This window comes from Gorilla gorilla, chromosome 10 (genome assembly GCF_029281585.2).
Source record: "Gorilla gorilla gorilla isolate KB3781 chromosome 10, NHGRI_mGorGor1-v2.1_pri, whole genome shotgun sequence".
Taxonomy (NCBI): domain Eukaryota; kingdom Metazoa; phylum Chordata; class Mammalia; order Primates; family Hominidae; genus Gorilla; species Gorilla gorilla.
Genome location: NC_073234.2, coordinates 45488922 through 45494914, shown reverse-complemented (window position 1 = coordinate 45494914; position 5993 = coordinate 45488922). Strand labels below are relative to the sequence as shown.

Sequence of the window (5993 nt, the reverse complement as noted above, 5' to 3'; positions counted from 1 at the left end):
TGTAATCCCAGCACTTTAGGAGGCCAAAGTGGGAGGATCATTTGAGGCCAGGACAACATAGCAAGGCCTTCTCTACAAAACATTTTTTAAAAAATTAGCCAGGCATAGTGACACTCACCTGTATTCTCAGCTACTTGGGAGGCTGAGGTGGGAGGATCACCTGAGTCTGGGAGTGGTCCTAGGCTACAGTGACCTATAATCATGCCATTTCACTCCAATCTGGGTGACAAAGTGAGACCCTGTTACAAAAATTAAAAATTAAAATAATTTGTCTGTAGAAGATTCCCATCTCCCCAAAGTTATTTGTCCCTTCAGTTTTCAGAATTTTTTTTGTTCTTTCTTTTTTTTTTAGACGGAGTCTCGCTCTGTCGCCAGGCTGGAGTGCAGTGGTGCGATCTCGGCACACTACAACCTCTGCCTCCCAGGTTCAAGCGATTCTCCTGCTCAGCCTCCCGAGTAGCTGGGATTACAGGCATGTGCCACCACACCCAGCTAATTTTTGTATTTTTAGTAGAGACGGGGCTTCACCATGTTGGCCAGGATGGTCTCAATCTCCTGACCTCGTGATCCACCCGCCTCGGCCTACCAAAGTGCTGGGGTTACAGGTGTGAGCCACCATGCCCAGCCAGAAATTTTAATTTTAAAAAGTCATAGGCCTTTTGGAAGTTGTAAATTTGTCTAAGCAATAACTAAAATTTGTTTCTTCTTTGGTTGTTGAGGTGTACTAAATTTAAAGAAAATAACATCTCCACTTTCCACAGTATAATTTCTGCTTTGTTGTCTGTACTTTGCAGCAGGCTTCACTGCATTTTCAGAAACTTCCTCTTTAAAATTTTCATATTTCATTATGTCAGCCATACTGAATTCCTTTTCAAAATCTGTATGAATCTGTTCCACGGCCTGAGGAGCCTCCATGTCTTTGCAGATGGTCTACGTATGTACTTCATCTGGGCCTGCAGTGAAAAAGTGTTCTAGCAGGAGTACTGCAAAACCAGCCTTAATGATCTCTAGCAAAGTACTCTGTGTCATGTTCACTTTCAGGTACTCTGTCTCTCTCAGCTCTCTCAGTACTCAGTTCTTGCAACATGTGTTCCAAGGCCCCACTCAAAGTAATGACGAATACACCGGAGTCACACTTGTCCACCAACTCTTTATTTTTATCAAACATTCATTTTTCTTTCTAATGCAGACTTTTTCATAAAGATTAATCAAGTACACCACTGGTTTAGAAGTAAAAAATAAATATTTAAAAATACTATCTCTTTGTCCCAATCATAATAGAAACAATGATGTTTCTTTTGATCTATACCCAGGATTTGACTGCAAATTATATCATGTTTGGGGCTTGTGATGGTTAATACTGAGTGGCAGCTTGATTGGATTGAGGGATACAAAGTATTAATCCTGGGTATGTCTGTGTGGGCATTGCCAAAAGAGATTAACATTTGAGTCAGTGGGCTGGGGAAGGCAGATCCACCCTTAATCTGGTGGGCACCATCTAATCAGCCCCCAGAGAATATAAAGCAGGCAGAAAAACATGAAGAGGTGAGACGGGCCTAGCCTACCACCCTACATCTTCCTTTTCCTTTTTTTTTTTTTTTTTGAGACAGAGTCTCATTCTGTTGCCCAGGCTGGAATCTCCTTCACTATCTCCTTTTTTATCTCCTTCACTAGTTTTCACTAAACTAGAAAAAGGCCACCTTTTCTAGTTTATCTTTAATGGGCCCAATTATTTCCTCATATTTAAGCCCTTCATGTATTAGTTTTTTTTTTCTTTTTTTTGAGACAGAGTCTCACTCTGTTGCCCAGGCTGGAGTGCAGTGGCATGATACAGTGGCATGACCTCGGCTCACAATCTTTATCTCCTGGGTTCAGGTGATTCTCCTGCCTCAGCCTCCCAAGTAGCTGGGATTACAGGCATGTGCCACCACACCCAGCTAATTTTTGTATTTTGGGTAGAGACAGGGTTTCATTATGTTGGCCAGACTGGTCTCGAACTCCTGACCTCAAGTGACCCACCCGCCTCAGCCTCCCAAAGTGCCGGGATTACAGGCGTGAACCACCACACCCAGCCCACCCTACATCTTTCTCCCGTGCTGGATGCTTCCTGCCCTCACACATCAGACTCCAAGTTCTTCAGTTTAGGGACTCAGACTGGTTTTCCTTGCTCCTCAGCTTGCAGACAGCCTATTGTGGGACCTTGTGATTGTGTTAAGTAAATACTTAATAAACTACTATACATATACATATATATACTATTAGTTCTATTCCTCTAAGAGAACCCTGACTAATATAGGGTCTTTTGTTTCTTTGAAGACAGGGTCTCATTCTGATTGCCCAGGCTGGAGTGCAATGGTGCAATCTTGACTCTGTTCCTCGAGTTCACAGGCTCAGGTGATTCTCCCATCTCAGCTCCCCAAGTAGCTGGGACTACAAGTGTGTGCCCCCACACCTGGCTAATTTTTTGTATTTCTTTTTTCAGTAGAGACAGAGTTGCGCTATGTTGCCTAGGTTGGTCTCAAACTCCTGGACTCAAGCAATCCGCCCGCCTCCACCACTCAGAGTGCTGGAATTACAACTGTGAGCCACCGTGCCTGGCCTCAGGTTTTAGTTTTTTATCTCCTTCACTAGTTCCCACTAAACTAGAAAAAGGCCACCTTTTCTAGTTTATCTTTAATGGGCCCAATTATTTCCTCATATTTAAGCCCTTCATGTATTAGTTTTTGTTGTTTTTTTTTTTTTTGAGACAGAGTCTCACTCTGTTGCCCAGGCTGGAGTGCAGTGGCATGATCTCGGCTCACTGCAACCTCCACCTCCCAGGTTCAAGTGATTCTCCCAACTCAGCCTCCCGAGTAGCTGGGATTAAAGGCTCCTGCCACCATGCCTGGCTAATTTTTGTGTTTTTAGTAGAAACGGGGTTTCATCATGTTGGCCAGGCTGGTCTCAAACTGCTGACCTCAGGTAACCCACCTGCCTCAGCCTCCCAAAGTGCTGGGATTACAGGCGTGAGCCACCATGCCCGGCCTCATGTATTACTTCTATATCTCAAACAGGATCTATACTTTCTTTAACATGCATGATATCATCATCTTTGGAAGCAAGTGTTACAGGGAAGATTCCATCACAGGCACTGATTTGAGATAAAAAAGCATTTCCACGGCCGAAATCAACTCCTCTCACAAAGCCAGCAATATTCACTACATCTAGAAAGGCAGGAATTTTGCGTGCTAGTTTGTGGTCCTGACAAAGAAAGTCAAACCTTTCATCTGGCACAGGTACTCTCCTCTAGTTAGAATCAATAGTTTAGAATAGGAAGTTTACTGCTGAAGTCTGACTACTGGTTAATACAGTGAAGATGGCAGATTTCCAAACATTTGGCAATCCAGCAACACTAATTTTCAGTGAGATTCCAAATCTTCCAATAATTGGGAGTGGTTTAATTCCATCACCTCCCTTTTTGGGGGTCATCATCCTTGGGGTGGGCAATGATATGGGGTATCAGTGTCAGCGAGGGACAGGTCCTGCTGGCAGTCAGAGGTAGACAGCAAGGAAGAGAAAGCAGGCCTGGCCCCTCTGCCAAGTGGCATGCTGAGCAGTAGTCTATTTTAGGTCAATTTTTGTTCTTTAATTTTTTTCAAGATAATTTCTTTTCTTTACTTTTCTTTTTTTTGAAACAGAGTCTTGCTCTGTTGCCCAGACTGGAGTAAGTGGTGCAAACTTGGCTCACTGCAACCTCCGGGTCCTGGGTTCAAGCGATTCTCCTGCCTCAGCCTCTCTAGTATTTGGGACTACAGGCATGTGCCACCACGCCCAGCTAATTTTTGTATTTTTAGTAGAGATGGGGTTTTACCATGCTGGCCAGGCTGGTCTCAAACTCCTGACCTCAGGTGATCCGCCCACCTTGGCCTCCCAAAGTGTGGGATTACAGGCGTGAGCCACCGAGCCCAGCCAAGAGAATTTCTAAGACTAGCCATGACATGATTATGTGTCTTTCTTTTAATTTACTCTCATAAATACAAATAAGGCAATTATTTAGAATGAGAAATCTCTATAATCTTTTTTTTTTAATTGAGGGGTCTTTCTGATTTCAGGGATCCATTTTTTGGCCACTGATTAGAATTGCCAATGTTGCATTTATTCCAATAGTGACTCAATCCAATAGTCCCTTCATGGAAAGCCCATGATGTAATTTTCCAGGTTTAGAAAAAGAGGTGTTTCCTAGAGAGCAGTATAAAAGGCAATCCCAAAGATTTCCACCCAAAAATTCACTCCCAGGAATAGGCTGAGATAACAAAGACTCTTGTTGCCACGGACAGTTAAGAATGGTGTTTCTGCATACAGTTCCTTCAGTAACCCACAAATTTGTGGGGGGCAGGGAGCTGGCAGTCACAGACTCATTAATCTGTGACACTCAGTAGGCCCTCCTGGGATTGGATCTTCTCTGGATTAATTTAGCAACAGGGGTTGAAACAAAACAAATCCCTTATGTGCCAGCCATGGTGGCTCATGCCTGTAATCCCAGCCCTTTGGGAGGCCGAGGTGGGTGGATCACTTGAGGCCAGGAATTCAACACCAGCCTGGCCAAAATGGTGAAACCCCATCTCTAGTAAAAATACAAAAATTAGCCAGGTGTGGTCGCACGCACCTGTAGTCCCAGCTACTTGGGAGGCTGAGGTGGGAGAATCACCTGAACCCACGAGGCAGAGGTTGTAGTGAGCCAAGATCAAGCCATCGCACTCCAGCCTGGGCGACTCTGTTTCAACAACAACAACAACAACAACAAATTCCCTTATGGATGGAACTTATTATTAAGACAAACTCTACTGAGAGCTTGACACATTCAGAACAAAAAGTTTGTTGCTTAAAATCTTACATGTCTTGGGTTCCCAGCCATTTTCAGACTGGCGACCTGACATGGCCTGAAAATCACAGCCCCTCAGATGGCAGAAACTAAGAGAAAGTGCTCCCACTCGGTCACACATCAAGCTCTCAAGGACATAAAACAAGATGAGAGGGGAACTTCCCTGGGCTTATATTTTGGGGACCCACAGCAAAATTTATATGCCAGTCTGATCAGAACCACAAAACTGACCAGTCTGCAGGGTCAGCTTGAATAATGGGCTTCTGTGGTACCTCTCTTTATGACAGAGCAACACTGAAAGACAAAGACAAAGGAAAAAACTATTTCTGGGAGGAAAGAGATCAAACAATATGAATATTCATACCAAAAAGTACACCAGAATGGCTATACTCAAGATTTAATCACACAAATTCTTTTCTCCCATTAGACTTTGCAGAGGAAAAAGGGACAAACAGTGATTTTTACCATCTGCCTGACCGAATTCCTCAGAAAGAGAGGCTGCAAGCCTGACCGAGAAATTCTTAGCCTTCTTCTGGCTTGTCATGTACTGAGTTCCCTTCACTGTGGCTTCCAGAAGAGTGGAGCTTTGGTATTCTGTTCACAGTGCCAAAAGTGTAGGAGCCAATGGGAAACTTCCCCTTTGCTCACTGAAGTTTCACTGAAAAACCAACTCACAATACTTACCTGGCAGGGGAGATATCATGATCACAAAGGGGATTTTTCCAGGGCGAGGCTTCTTGTTTGCACTCCAGATGTGCTGACTCCTGCAATTTCCCCAAATGTGGGAAACTCAAGTAAACAATTTGTGGCAGTGGGGAACTGCATTTGCACTCTTCCCTGATGTTTTTCATTCCAAAAAGCAAGTCACTTGTTTTTGCAAATATATAATACATTTGTTTGTTTGTTTGTTTGAGATGGAGTCTCACTCTGTTGCCCAGGCTGGAGTGCAGTGGCACGAACTCAGCTCACTGCAACCTCCGCCTCCTGGGTTCAAGCGATTCCCCTGCCTCAGCCCAAGTAGCTGGGATTACATGCGCACGCCACCACGCCCGGCTAATTTTTGTATGTTTAGTAGAGACGGGATTTCACCATGTTGGCCAGGCTGATCTCGAACTCCTGACCTCAGGCGATC

General features: G+C 44.2%; 1 non-coding gene and 1 pseudogene across 1 annotated transcript; one reads left to right on the top strand and one right to left on the bottom strand.

The window, feature by feature from the left end:
* Positions 1-678: 678 nt before the first annotated feature.
* Positions 679-3468, bottom strand: LOC101132364 (obg-like ATPase 1; annotated as a pseudogene).
* Positions 3469-5537: 2069 nt separating this feature from the next.
* LOC115930375 (U1 spliceosomal RNA) lies at positions 5538-5701 on the top strand. Its single transcript, XR_004067007.1, has one exon. It is a non-coding gene; the product is annotated as a U1 spliceosomal RNA (small nuclear RNA).
* Positions 5702-5993: the final 292 nt, after the last annotated feature.